General features: G+C 44.4%; 1 protein-coding gene and 1 long non-coding RNA gene across 2 annotated transcripts in view; one reads left to right on the top strand and one right to left on the bottom strand.

The window, feature by feature from the left end:
- The window catches only part of LOC119450432 (sialin-like), a 233203-nt gene that overhangs the window by 162961 nt on the left and 56227 nt on the right, over positions 1-14015 (bottom strand). The gene's annotated exons all lie outside the window — the stretch shown is intronic.
- LOC125944744 (uncharacterized) lies at positions 3424-13725 on the top strand. The gene is made up of 3 exons (XR_007466439.1): positions 3424-3454; positions 8465-8537; positions 12630-13725. It is a non-coding gene; the product is annotated as an uncharacterized LOC125944744 (long non-coding RNA).

Below are 14015 nucleotides of genomic sequence, written 5' to 3'. Positions count from 1 at the left end.
AAACGCGCATAAAAGCGCTCATTCGTGTCTGTTTACTGCAGTACTATGTCGTGAGTAGTGCAGACAACGGGACAAGAAATACGAAAAACTTGCGCCATCAACTGAGGGTTTTCCTCAGACTGGTGCAGAATATATAACATTCAGCTATCAGGGAAGATCACGGTATCATAAAACAAAAGGTACATGGAGGCAATCTGAGCTGGAAACGCACAACGTTATACTTCAAAGGTATTGTAACCATACAGCAGCTGCACCATTACGAGTAAAACCATCCGTTGATAGTCAGCGCATGTGTTCCGTCTTTCTTGTCCCGTCGTCTGTTATATTTACCACGGTATTAACAAACCAACTAGCCCAGTTTCGTACTTTCGTGGAGTTCATTACTCTAGAAGCCCCTGATATCATAAGCACAACTATACGAACTGACAAGAGATGATGCCATACTCCCACCATCCAGCGATTTCCAAATCATTCTGCCCAACGTAACAATTTTTGATGACAAATCCGAGGGTTCTAAGCAAATGACAGAACCAATTAAACACTGACAATTACTGCCACGCCCGGTTATGTCTGTGAAATGTTCACACATGGCGAAGTATAAAAATTTTTCAACCCGTGAAAGCTCTGTGCGAACCAATATTGCCTCTATATAATATGCGACTTTACGAATGTTCCTAAAAACAAATCCCTTCCTTTCAGAGACATCACATACAAGCGCGATGTGACAGTAACACACCTGAGAGAGGTAAGCATTCACCAAATTCAATCGAACGCAGTGTACAAAAAAGCACGCCCACGGAAAGAACATATTGTGTCAAAAAAGTCAAGAAGATTGACAGCTGAGCATCAAAGTATTAGCTAATACCTACAGTTTATCATGTCCATTTAAGCGTGCGCGTGCAATCAATATGTTCAGTTTTTACTGGCAAGCACCAGTGCCTGTGAATGCGGGACTGCGCTGCATTTGCTTTGGTATAAAATCATTAATAGGCTTTACAGGCAACGTTGAGCGCCAACTAGCAAGATTGTGCCAGCTGAGAAGACGACGCGAGACTTTTTCGCACAAGGCCTATAACTACGTCGAGCGCGAAGTAAGAATAAAATTCGCCTTACGTTTTCAAAGATATGGTACGAATAAAAGCAGAAACATTGACCACAGTAAACAATCGGCGAATCCCACGCACGTATAGAAATCGGTGATAAGCGAGGCTATCTCCGATGTTTACGAAAATGTTAACGCAAGTGTTACGCAAACTTAAAACTAATGACGAAAATACTTGAGCAATATGACGCAACTGCAATATATTCTTGCGCAAGTGTAACACTAATGGCGCAATTACAGTGCGATGTTTATGCAAATGTAACACCATGGTGCAAATGTTTCGATAAGGGGCGGCGTCCGTGTCAACGAGACACGAATGCGCGTTAAATTTATTCACTACGACACACGTGTCTGTTCTTTGCACTGCATGCGCCTAACTCCACGCCTGAAAAGACACGGCTCATCGACGTTACGCATTGTCAGTCGCTGCTCATATACACCAAGCGTCACCGCGTTCCGCTTCGCGTTTACGAGCCATGCAAATTCTCACGTTCTACACCACGTTTCGCAGCCCAGCAAAAACGTTCTTGTCTCGCTCTACACTTCTTTCGGGCCTCCCGTCTCTTTCACATTCGATACGCAGTCTGGTCCCACTTTGTGCGCTTAACTTCTTTCTCCGCACAAAAAAGGGGCACGTTCAATCGAAATGCCGATTTACTATGTTTCCAACTTTCTGTGTAACTTCCATAAAGAAGCGCCAAGTATCGACCAACCTCTGGGTCCCCAACAAGCATCTAGTGAAACATAAAACTACGCATGTGTTTAATTTTCAAAAAAGCTAATCACCGATCAGTTCTCGGACTCTCTCGACACCTCCCGTATGTTGTTGCTTCACGTAGAAAAACATAATACCTAAACTTTTATGCCAGTTGCATACAAGAAATCTAAATTTAGATCCAGAACTGTCCTTCCGGCCTCCTAGCATAATTTTTCTGGGTAAATATCATTCTTAAGTTTTTATGCCCTACCCGCCCAGTGTCGATGTTGTTTAAGTACTCCTTTCTAGTTCGAGTAATCGTACACTGGAAAAATCTTACCCGGACATTTTCGCTACAGAGATTCTGACGCCGCGTTTCAGACAAATATAGAACTTCTGCTGCTGCTTGTGTAAAGTGTGCTTGTGAAATAATTTGTCTTACATTGTATCAGTGATTTTCGTGGTCAGAAATATTTGAAGTCTTGTGTAACTACACTGTAGCGCACTTTCACCACCCTGTAAAAGCCCGAAAAGGGCTCACAGTATTGTTGTGCAATAGGCAAGCAAACGTTCTGAGACGTGCCATCGGATTAACGATTGCAAATATTATTATGATGATAGCAAAGTAAGGAGGGGGCTGAAGAACATTTTTGGTCCCAAAGGAACAATAATCAACAGAAACAAAATTCGGCAGACACTTAAGACCGCTGACGTGTGAGAATGCGAAAGCATGGTAGCCGCTTTGGAGAAATGTTTTCGCTTAGGTTGTCCGCATGTCGTCGTGCACGTGTAAACTTGCCCGGCGTTCCTTTTCAGACATGATTGCCGTGGTACACCTCATTTTATACATTCATGTGTTGGCGGCGAGAGTGTTGTTGTTGTTGTTGTTGTTGTTGTTGTGTCCCGTCACGTATGGGGTTCCTACCCACTATGGTGGATTGGCCAAGAAATGGACACAGGGAACGCAGCGGTGCCCTTTCGTATTGAAGGATCGTTAGCGCGTGATAGAAGACGATGACGACGGTGACCAGCACCCGATCAAAAGTGTTAAAAATTATGGAGTTTTACGTGGCAAAACCACGATCTCATTATGGGGCACGCCGTAATGGGGGACTCCCGAATAATTTCGACCACCTGGGGTTCTTTAAAGTGCACCTAAATCTAAGTACATGGGTGTTTTCGCACTTCGCATCCCAATCGAAATGCGGCAGCCGTCGCCGGGATTCGATCCCGCGGCCTCGCGCTCAGCAGTCCAACACTATATATCCACTAAGCAACCACGGCGGTTCATCAAAAGCGGTGCGCGAGCGTTTGCACATAAGGAAGACACGATGCGCGTTTGTGTAAGACACTGAGAAATGTGACGTCAATCCGAGAATTTTTTATGTTTCTTTACTCTTTGCGCCATCGTCCATTTTTTTGGCACCACGCTTTGGTCACGCCGCCACCGAATTTTCGCGAAGCGGGACATATCATGCTTTCGTATCAAAACATTGGACATGGCGCGTGTATTTTTATTTGTACGCGATGCTCGAAAATGTTAATGATGCTGAATTGAAGCGTCAAGTACCAATACTGCGACTGGCGGGCACAACTGACAAACTTCAACGTTCACTTCTATTGCAGGGTGTCACGGAAACCACCAAGAAAAATGGGTATGTCATGCGCCCCTTGCAAGTACCAATACATAATCCTTAACGTACACCTTGAGTATTCCTGCGCCTTTTATCACGGTCTCGTTTTCTTTTTTTTTTTTTCCCCCTTCCGTTTCAAGGTAATAAGTAAATTTTATTTCCTCGCTCGAGACCAAGTATCTATTCATAAGAGTCTGGACTCCTTAAATCACCTTCTTAATATTCCTTAATCACCTGCTAAAATCACCTTAATAAATCCATCTTAATATTTAAGCACAATTTTTTTTAGATTTGCAGCTGCTGCGTAGCCCATGAGTGCGGATAAAAAAATGGTTGGGAAATAATTGGGGGCACCTTAACGACACCGATATGTCAAAATCGAGAGTCGTCCACAACGGTCATCTCTAATAGCCGCTGTGCGACTTTTGGACAATAAATCTTACCAACACGTACAGAATTCGTTCCGACTTCGTATGTTCCGACGAATTCGTTCTGTACAGGATTCGTTCCGTGTCACGACTAAACGATCTAAGGATGATAAATCATTTTCATCCCAACAGGCGGATATACTCTTTATCGAGAACAGTGATCACACCGGCGGGACAAGCTGTGTAGTGTAGTCCAGTGTGCAAGAATATGTTTTTTTTTTTTTTTTTTTTTCATTATCGCCACCACTACGTTACCGCCGGAAGCCTGAAAAATTTAAGGTCAATACCCCACGTGGTGGCACCCACGAGAAATAAACACTGATGTTCATGAAAGCTAGATTTGCGTGCGCCCCCCTCCGCCGGAGGGGGCGCACGCATCGAGGAACCCTACGCCGGCCACGCGCTCGCGTGTTCCCTCAAGAGTGGACCGAGCCAGGTTAACACTCAGCTATAGTGAACTAGAAGTATATTCTAGTTCACTATACACTCAGCGTTCGCCGCGCTTTAAAATATGTTTGTGCGTGGCTACGTAATCCAACCCACTTGCAGTTATAGCCTGCAAACTCCGCACGGCTCCTTCTGAGCGAACACACAGGCGTTAAAAACTTGACAGAGCTCATTACACGCGAGGACATTCCTTATTCGTGTAAACACTCGATTCTGATTCTATGCGAAGTGTTGCTCGAAGGTATAACCATCGTGCAAGTCGGCTTTCAATGCAACAAAATGCATTTCATTATAGTACGGACATGTGTTCGAAATACTATAGGTACGATTTTATGCAGCGACTCATCTTCATTGTTATCGTTTTTGTATGCCTTACAGTTTGTGCGTGCTGAAGTAACCATTCTGTAATATTTTTTTATTCATATTCCTGTCAAAATTTTATTTCCCGTATAATTGAAATGAAGTAGCCGGAGGAGCATTTATTTCAATCTTTCCAGTGGGAACTCATTTAACCCTAGTTACCTGCAACCATGCCTCTCGTTACTGTTTACTATTACTCCATATGACTTCGTGTTCCCGCAAATCTAGACGCTTATAGGCTGCAGCTAAAACTTAAGCGCGCGAAATGACAAATACGAAAGCAGACTCAAATAATTTTAACAGGAAACGCTTGCAATTTACGCTAACGTTTACGCCCTACGCTATGCATATTACACAAATTTCATATTAATTCGGCAAGTCTACGCACTATACATAATTTTTAGCCTTGAAGCAAGCTCTGTGGACATCTGTTCGATTTCATATTGACACATAAAACAATAAAGGTCAACAAAAAACTTCTCGTAGGTGCAAAAAAAAATTAATAAAATAAACGGTTATATTCGTTCTACGCTGCCTATACCGATCTAGCAACGTTGCTTCCGCCTTTGCACAGCTGTGACTCACGACAGCCCTATCCGCGCTTCGATTCGCACGCTGGCCGCTAAGATAGCACATCCTGCCTGACAGGAAGTCTAGCGACCTTCCTGCAGGGCATTTTCATCCAACTAGAGGCAAGATGCGGATTTCAAATCTAGCGTCCATAAAATATACCATCTGCTCTGCGTGTTCAGTGGAGCGTTGTGTCTTACCGGTAGGCTACATGTTTACAGCAAAAATTGGGGCGAAAGCATCGGAGAATGATTCCGGCGATACATTCCCGGTATATCTGCTGAGGTGTGCTGCCGGGACACTCATTAGTTAGCCCTACTGGTTACAACTATGAGGTGCGAGGGTACTGTGATCGTATACACATACGACGGAGCACATTCGGCTGCTAATTTACAGCCTCGCCCTTGCGATGACACGAAGACAGACTGATTTACTCGTTCTTCTTGCATCTGTGCACTGTAAAAAGTGCCCGTTGTTCTGAAGCATTTTTTTTTTTCTTGTAAGAATTGCGGTACTATGCCTGTACTGGAAAAAAAAAAAAAAAAAAAAAAACGGGGAGGTTCCGTTTATCAAGCCATGCGCGTGCGCACTGTTTGAACAAGGAGAAAGAAAGGACGAAGCAAATGGGTGAAAGTGCAACGCGCGAAAAAAAAAAAATCGTGAGGGCTCGCGCTACGCGCATGCGCAGTTTTTTCCGCGTTCTGCCCTGACAAGCCTGGGCTCCGCTGTAGCAGATACTGCAGGAAGTGTTCTGCGGTGTCTGCTCTTGGACGAAGTAAGCGGCCAAAGCGTGCAAGCGGTGGCGGCAAGAGATTTCTATATTTCGACCACTTGACTCCGGTGTATTGCTAGACACGTTATATACACATCGTTCTTAATTGCGCACTCGAACATAGTTTGCCAATAAGAAATATTGGTATTTATTGGCGCACTGTATTCTAGAACTAGACAGCTATACACTTGTTCATTGCTTCTATTGACGTGCCTCGTTTATTTGTTAAGACTGCTTCCCGTCTTCTTTCTTGAGCTACGATGACTTCTAATAGACTTCAAATAAGGGCTTATATACTTTCATGTTGGCATCAGCACTTCGGAGTTGGGCCCGAGGCTTTCTTCGCGAACCCTTCCCGACTTTCCTGACAGTGGTTGCTGGGTGCTGCTGCCCTGCCGAATAGCTCCCACTCAAAAAATAATAATAATAATACGTGCCCAAAGCTGGGATCGAAACCTCAGCACAGCAGCCTCGTGCTTAACAACCACTTTTTTTTTCTCTCTCTCTCTCTCTCATGGTGCGGCCGCGTCTACAAGAGCACAGTAAACAGTTCTCTAAAAGGAAGGTAAAAGGATACGCTGCATCAACAATGGATACCAGTCTGGCCTGGAAGTTTCTTTGGTCTTAAAGGTCTTTCAGGTGTGAAGTCATGCCAACGAAATGTGTCTGCGAAAATACAGTTGGTTCTGCAGTCCAATCTAACCTGCGAGTTTTCCATTAACTGTGCAACGCCATAAGTAGCAGCATGTCGAAAGGCACATCTCAATCGCACGTATACTTGTGCCGTGTCAACGCCAGCTCTTTGAGATGATCGCCACGCGTGTCACGTCACGTGGCACGGGTGTGCGAGAGCGCATGCGCGCGCACGCCAGTTTCCTTTACACCAAAGCTGGAATACGATGGCAAATGTATATAGCATAGCATTTGATCACCCGCTTCAGGAAAGCTTCGCTTCATAATACCCCTGTCACACGGCACATGTAACGTCATTTGCAGTAAATAGAGAGTTTTAGATTCCTAATCTAAAACTCTCTAATGACATTCATATCGAATGTCATTGCGGTCTTGCGTTCCCAGTCTACACGGGTAAACGAAATGGCATTCGCAATTGATGGCAATGTTTATCGGCTGGCTGCTATGACAACGAAACCTTACAAGTCGTGCTCCTTGTCTACATATTTTCACTGTATTTTAGCAATGCAATGGTAAACATTGGAAGGTTATTTGAAAATATTTACATTTCGTTTTAACTTATCGATTTTGTAATTTTTTTTGCCAAGCCCCTGTCGTCTAGACTGCACAAGTCGCGCGTGCATGAGTTCAGGAAACTCATTCAATGGGGCGAATGCCATTAACTGCGAATGTCATTCACTATGCCCGTGTAGAAGCAACAAAATGGCATTGACACGTAATCTCATTCGCTGCGAATGACATTACATGTGCCGTGTGACAGCGGTATTAATTAAGACGTGCGTTGGATCTGCATATTTTTTTAAACTACGTTCACGTGCCATCGCTCCAACATAGCATTCGACAGAGTAAAGTTGTGTGTTTTGTAGGCGAAAGGACAGTTATACGGTTACATTTCGCCGCCTGAATGAAGTGCGTCGCAGGTATACCGGCAGTGTAGCTGCGCAAGGTTGCTGTCGCAATGAAATTATTAACGATCAAATAAAAGGGCACACCTACACACTGACATGGAAATGAGTTCGAAACATCATTCGCCCAGAAATAAAGGGATACTACTGGCCCATGGTAATAAAGCCGAGTAAAAATAGGACACAGTTAAAGTACAGAATCAGAAGGAAACATTCGTGTCCGACACAAATTGAACATTTTTTTCTTTTTGTAACAAACGCAACGTGCAAGCAATGTCAGTGAATACCGCAATCAAGCCAACAATGTGTGAACCTTGGTACATGCTCGAATTAATCAATAAGAATATTTAATATCTAGGTAATTAATAAATTTGTTATTTAATAATTTGGCAATTAATTAGTTACACATTATAAGTACATTTTTATTGATCGTTTAATAAAATATAGGATGGCGCTCCGGCCTAATTATTTGGAAACAGTAGTAGATTGGGAATAGTTTGTCAGTGGTGCCGATTACTCCTCAGGGCTACACGTAGTGGAAGACGCCTGTCTCTCTCGCGAAGGCCAGGAGGCTATAAAAATATTAAGCACTGCACATATGGCAAGTATTTGCTGTTACACTGCATTACTTATGCTCTGTTGTGTACCAAGAGATGCTGTCAACACCACTGAAGAAGAAAAAAAAGACAAACTTTACCGCTCCGCCGATTCATAATAAATAGTTATAAGCTATGTCATTGAATACCGCTAAAATCTGCTAACGTGTAGAACCGTGTGTTTTCATTTGCGAAGCATCTTTGGGCTGCACCTATAGCTTTGCGCTTCCCGTAATCATCTGTCGCTGTTCCCTCTGTAGGCCCCCGGCTCGCCTGGTCCTGTACTTCGACTCGCTCACCTACGAGCACATTCGATCGGTGCCTAAGTACGACGTGAGTATACCACGTATTCCCTTACCTCGCAAGTGCGCCGTCCAGTGTTTCTATGCCGCATCACGGTGGAGTTACATTGTGCGGTTAGTTCAGAAGGACTGCCAGAAGAGAAACAGGCTACGTTGAATGATCGGATAATGGCAGTGACGTGTAGCCACAGAACTTGAGAGAGCGGACTCGAGCACTCAAGCGATAGTTAGGCCTTCACGTCCTCCCCAAGCTTCTCTCTCTCTCTTTTTTTTTTCTTTTTTGAACAAACGCATTCGTGAAACAGTGATTGATTTGTGAGCTAGAATGACAAACTACACTTGTGTTAACCTCTCCTCGTTTGTTGTTCTGAGCCAATAAATGGCTTAGTCGCAGGCAAAGTCGATGTAGATGTAGAGCCTTGGAGTTACTGGCACCAATCCCCCAGGCAAAGTCAATATTAAGTCCCAGCCACGTCTTTTTTTTTTTTTTCCAATCTGAATCACCCAAGAAAGCCTGGGTAATCATGTCTGCATCAGCGATTTCGAAAATGTCTTGCAAGACGGTATGCCTGCCTCGGTGAGTCAGAGAGTGGCGGAAAAAAAAAGGCGCCTCACTCGTCAACTATAGCCCTGACTAAAGCCACATGCCACCGATTCCTTTACCACGGTATATGCGATGACATGTACGCAGAGGTGCGTTAGCGCCTACAGTGAGCTCTATCAAAAAGTAAAATGAATGTAATCAAAACTTCATTCTCTTCCGTGATCGAATGCAGTGTGGCTTACTTTTTTCATGTCGTGATTGACAGCTCTTAGAATGTCGTTTTTTAAGGGGGGGGGGGGGGGGGTACACAAAATCTGTCCAAAACGCCTTTTTTTTTTTTCAAAAGTAGGACCAATAAATACTTCATCTCATGGAGAACATGTCCAGCAAATGGCGCGCTTGTGGTTGCACCACAAGCGATTCAAAAATCGCGCCTCTGATGCATACCCACTCATGAAAGCCGACATGGCTTCTAAAAAGATTGTTCACGTTGCAATTTTCACTATAAATGAAGTAGTGCAACTGATATAAACAATTTTTTTTTTACATAATACCGGAAGGAATCAAGGAAATATTCGCTTTTATATTCTAGTATTTAAAATATTTGCAGCTAGTGGCACTCCGATGAGCAACGAAAATAAAGTCCCTGGACAATAAAGCCCCTGGGCTTTACACGAAAACGGCGCGAGCACGACGCGCGTTTGTTTTATTGCGATAGCAATTATATGGACACTCAAAAGCAGATTTCTGCCGTCGGCGTCGCCGTGAGGTTCCGTATGACGTCAATGGAGATGAAATCGTCGCCGCGCGCCGAACGCTGTATGTGCGAGTGAAAGGGCGCGAGGGGCGCGCGCTTTCACGGGTAGTGAACGCACGGCGGAGAACAAACGCGCGTTCTGCGCCGTGCTCCCTTAAGGGCTGCAGAAGTAGGCGTCTCTTCCCTCCTTTACAATCACCATATATGTAGAGCAAACGCGCCTTCTTCCGACGCGCGAGAAGCCGTGGGGGAGGGGGGAGGGGGAGGGAAGGGAGGCGACGTTTAACTGCGGCACCAAGTGCCTATTTATATCAGAGGCTCCGGCAACAGTCACCAACGCCGCACGCATTCTGAGCGAACGCGGGCAAAACGCCGACGGCGTCGACAACAGTTCTGCATGTTGCCGGTGCTGCTGCATGTCCAAGTTTATACAGCTGATAAAGCTAATATCATTTACTCCGTATAGCTCTCCACAAATTTGCTATCGCAATTGATGCTTCGCCTTTCAGGTGAAACTGCGACAACTTTTTTCTGTGACCGCGGTTAGACGCTGTGCCGCCGCTCAATTTGATCTTGCTGCCGAGTTTTTGTGACCGCAAACCTTATGCGGCTATTCTGTGTTCACAGAATAGCACAGGAGGGCTTCTACAATGATGGCAACAAAGCAAGTTCTTGAAGTGCGATGTATCGCCTCATACCGGGAGTGTTTTGCGTAGTAGCCCTTAATCAGAGGGACAATGTTCGAATAGTCAAGGCTGAGTTTCGGTTTTCTTTAGAGAGCAAACAACGAAGGAAGGTCAAGGCAAGTGCCAGAAAAGGTTTCGGGAAGAAATCTGATGCAGATGATGCTGCAGACTACGCCCCAGAGGTGGTCGAACACTTACAACTTAAAACAAGATTTCTGAAAATGCTATTTCGGCTGATATAAGGAACATTTTCTCTGCAATAAATTAACCTCTTTCTTTGACATTTCAATCAATAATTGCTCAGTGGTCATTGCAGAGACTGAACTAAAAGCGTAATTTTTTTAACTTTCTCCATCCAAAAACCGCCTTGTTAGAATGTAAAATAAAAAAAAATCTGTTTCAGGAATATTATAACTTTTTTTTTTAATTCAGTGAAAACCCCACGTTGTAAGGAAGACGTGAGAGCACTTTCGTCGCTCTAGAAGGAATATTAAGTGTTTAAAAATGTTCCTTTACCAAAGTAACGAATGTGTCTCATTTATGTTTTTATAAATTGCATAATACTCAACTTTCTTGCTCGAATTTGCATATGAAAGAAGTAGAAACATATTTAAATATCTGTGCAAATTTTGAATTGTTTCTAGCATGTGGAAGTTGAGATATTAGCCAAGAACCTGAAAGTCGTCTGATCGGGTGCCATCCCCCCCTTAAGGTGTTTTACTTCGAGAGCAGCATTGTTCCGCATTTCCAAAATAGACGGTACAGTCGCAAGCAAAATCCAAAATGCCTTACCAAAGTCCAAAATGCCCGTTTCGGTAACTCTCTCTTATGTGAATGTCTCGTTTACGGGACCTGTCTTAAAGAACTTATTTTAAAGCACTAATTTATCAATCCAGCTCGGCTTAAATTTTTTATTTAAGCTATACTGGCTGCGTGCTGAATTGTGGTGAAGTTACGCCTTTTTCGCCGATCCCGTGGATTTGTAGAGATCTGATCACTGGAGTATACGGAAGAAGGACTGACTGTTGAGCTATGGTTGGTCTTTGCGTTCTAACTAGAGCATGGTATAGCGCAAAGTACTGCAACAAACGCAACGCAGACAAGGGCGAGCGCTATATTTTAACCACTGCTTAATAACAGGACACCGCCCGCCACCCAATGTCATCATTTCTGATGTCACGGTCCTCATTGTGCAACTACTTGAATATGTTCACAGGCAAAATAAACAAGCAGAGTGAAAGAGCGCTCTTTCACTCTGCATGTCCTTCTAAGTATATGTGTGCACTGTGATCACATTCAACGTGAAACGCCTACCAACTCGCCCAATCTTCAACCCTTGAGCGCAACTACGCGAGAATGTGGCTGGGCGCATGCGCTCTAAGTATGGCATATTGAGGTAAGTAGTCTCCTGCGCTCGTCCTATATATAGTACGTTTCGTGTTTGTGCCTGTTTCGGTATTTTGTGCTGGCATGCCCTATAGTTAGGTGGTGCACACGAACAAGCAACGCATATATGCTTCGCATGCCACCTAAGCTCAAATGCTGCGACACAAGTTTGGTGCACGTAATACGACTTAGTGTAGCATACATACGGGGCTATGCGCACCTCATCGGTCGTGAGGGCAGACCAGATCACTACCGCGACCACGTGTCAGAGACACTAGAACGCATATTTTGCGTCTGTCAAACATGCAGGGAGAAGCGACAGGCTTTAGCTTCTTCACTGACAGCTATCAATGACACAATGAAGATTGTGTCATTGTATTGTGAAGAAGACTAATTTGGGCCCTTGCTCCCACCCGAAATGTGCTAGACGAACAGTACGGTACTCTTGCTGTGTTATATATAGCAACCATCATTCACCGCACCAGTATTCTTATCGTCATATTCCTCCACCTTTCTTTCGATCCCCTTTTTTCCCTTCCCCGGTGAACAGCACCACACTGTAAACCCTTAAGGCTCCTTAAGGGTGCAAATCAGCCTAGCTATAACTCATACACCCTTACGGACGTAAGGGTGTGAGTAACAGACATAAAACACCGTTAAGGGTGCAACTGTTTACAGTGCAGCTTAGAGCACACAAGCTCAGGCTGACGTGCATGCCTTTCTATACATACAACCATCCCCCATGCGCAGGAGACCCGGGTACTGAGCAATCTGGGTGGTATCAGCGGCATGTACCTGGGCCTGTCCTTCTTCGTTTTCTTCCAAGTGCTCGACATCCTTGTTGTCGGGGCGCTGCGGCTCAGGAGGATGCGGCACTGGGACGCACGCCAGCGCATCCTGGTGGGGCTCGCAAGGCGAGGAGACGCCCGTACTTCCTCGCACAACTAGCCGACAGCAGGAAAATTGCCGTCGTCGTGTTTGCGCCCTGTTCGCATCTCACGCGGGCTAAGTGCAGATAGGGTTCCCAATAGTTCCAGTCAGCGCACTTTTAACTCACTCGCTGACCCATATTTCCTTAAAGGGATACTGAACGAAAATATGAAAAAATGCGGGAAGCATCGAAATTCAACTGGGAAGACGCGACTGTTCCGATACGCAATGTTTAATTCACGTATTTTTTAACGGATGGCTGTTTTTTTTTTTCTTACAAAATAAGTACAGTCGCCAATCGATTTTTCTTACATAGAAAGGTCCGCAAAGTATTCCTAATTATCGGGCAATCAATAAACGCAAATTTGAATGACAAAGCAATTTGTTTTGCTGAATTTGGGAGTCGGCGACGAACAATACGGTTTCATGCCACGTCGACGATATCTTCACATCGGCGGTACGAAAAAGCTTGCAGCAGTAATGTGCTTAAACCCCTTTCACACAATTCTACAGACTTAGGACTTTAAGTCGGAGTTGGATATTTTGCTTAATTGTAGCTGAGCTAATCCTGCATGGGAATAAATACAATGTACCCAATTGGGTACTATGGGACCGAGGAGGTTATGTTAAGAGCATAGAAAGATGACTGGAAAACAGGAAATTAGGGTTTGATTTATCCTACATGCGTAATGGACAAATGGTGCAACAGAAGGTCCCTGGACTGATGTATGCGGACGAGATAGTGCTACTAGCGGACAATACAAGAGATTTACAGACACTTGTGAATATCTGTGACAACGCAGCGACAAATGTAGGCCTTAAGAATTTAGCACAGAAAAGTCAGCAATTATGATCTTAAATGAAGAGATGAGCAATTGCGTGGTGTCAACAGCAAGTCATAACCATAGTCAAGCAACAGTGGGGCACCAACCAGGAGGGGGGGGGGGTTCCAACACCCCCCCCCGATGCCACGACCGTTTGGTGAGATCTTCAACAGATGACCACGTGCACTGCTCTACAGAACGGCTTCCTGGCCCTATCACGCTCTTTCAAGACTTCGAGTAAAACGCTGAATAAATAAACATCGTAATCATCCTTGGTGTCATTGTTATTAATATTATTAGGCATTTTATTTGCTGTAAGATTCCTCGGGCTAAAGCAAGGAAATTGCATATTATGCAAAGTGCTTGCTCTCCCACACAGAAA

Source organism: Dermacentor silvarum, chromosome 4 (assembly GCF_013339745.2).
Source record: "Dermacentor silvarum isolate Dsil-2018 chromosome 4, BIME_Dsil_1.4, whole genome shotgun sequence".
In the NCBI taxonomy this organism is placed as follows: domain Eukaryota; kingdom Metazoa; phylum Arthropoda; class Arachnida; order Ixodida; family Ixodidae; genus Dermacentor; species Dermacentor silvarum.
This window is presented reverse-complemented; position numbering and strand designations above follow the sequence as displayed.